The sequence below is a fragment of the Triticum dicoccoides genome, chromosome 7B (genome assembly GCF_002162155.2).
Source record: "Triticum dicoccoides isolate Atlit2015 ecotype Zavitan chromosome 7B, WEW_v2.0, whole genome shotgun sequence".
Lineage (NCBI taxonomy): Eukaryota > Viridiplantae > Streptophyta > Magnoliopsida > Poales > Poaceae > Triticum > Triticum dicoccoides.
The window spans coordinates 482,149,678-482,151,139 of record NC_041393.1 but is presented as its reverse complement, the minus strand read 5'-3'; positions in this window follow the sequence as shown (position 1 = coordinate 482,151,139).

The following is a 1,462-nucleotide window of genomic DNA, read 5'->3' as shown; positions in this document are numbered from 1 at the left end:
GTACCAGTTCCGTGACTTGTTTCAAGTGTGGGGAATCTGGCCACTATATGCGTGAGTGTCCCCAGACCAACCCCAACCAGTCTGCTAAAGCTGTTGGCCGTGGCAAGCCGACAGGAAAAATTTTCCACGCCAAGCCGGTCACTGCTTCACGTGGCCATGTCAACTGTATCTCTGCCGAAGAAGCTCAAGAGGATCCCAACGTCGTTCTTGGTACGCTTCTTGTTAATTGCCACCCGGCATCTGTTCTTTTCGATACAGGAGCCTCTCATTCTTTTATATCCGAAAGTTATGCTCGTTTGCATAACGTTGCATTCTGTGACATGCCATCCACTATGGAAATTTCTACCCCTGGTTCTAGATGGCAGACCTCTAGGGTAAGTTATGGAAATGAAATCCAAGTCGACAGACTTGTTTTCCTTGCCTCTTTGATAACCCTTAAATTTTCAGATATTAATATCATTTTGGGTATGGACTGGATGTCAGCTCATCATGCCAAAATTGATTGCTTCTCTAGGACTGTTCAACTCACTCACCCTTCGGGCAAGATAGTCAATGTCTTGACCCGAATAGCCAAGCGACAATTATATTCTCTTAACGCCAGCCCTTTGCCAGACCTTGAGGACGTTCCGGTAGTCCGTGACTTCCCGGATGTCTTTCCAGAGGAATTGCCAGGTGTCCCACCTAACAGGGAAGTTGAGTTCGTAATAGACCTCATTCCAGGAACCGTTCCGATTGCTAGAAGACCTTATAAGATGGCACCCCTAGAACTAGCCGAGCTTAAGAAACAACTCGATGAGTCCTTGAAAAAGGGTTTCATCCGACCTAGCTCATCTCCGTGGGCTTGCCCCGTCCTATTCGTCAAGAAGAAGGATGGTACGGACCGAATGGTTGTAGATTACCGACCTGTCAATTTGGTCAAAATCAAGAACAAATATCCGCTTCCCAGGATCAATGACCTGTACGATCAGCTCGCTGGATCCTCAGTCTTCTCCAAGATGGATTTGAGGTTGGGCTACCATCAAATCAAAATCAGAAACGGGGACATCCCTAAAACGGCCTTTGTTACTCGTTACGGCCAATACGAGTACACCGTCATGTCCTTCGGTTTAACCAACGCTCCAGCCACCTTTTCTCGGTTAATGAACTCAATCTTCATGGAGTATTTGGATAAATTCGTTGTAGTTTACCTCGATGATATACTCATCTACTCCAAGAACGAGGAAGAACATGCCGAACATCTAAGGCTAGTGTTGCAGAAACTTCGAGAGCATCGCCTTTATGCCAAATTTTCTAAATGTGAATTCTGGTTGCCAGAAGTGACCTATCTGGGTCATGTAATATCTGGTAAAGGTATTGCTGTTAACCCTGAGCGAGTTCAAGCCGTCCTTAATTGGACTCCACCTGAATCGGTCAAGCAAGTTCGGAGCTTTCTGGGCTTAGCGAGCTATTGTCGTCGCTTTGT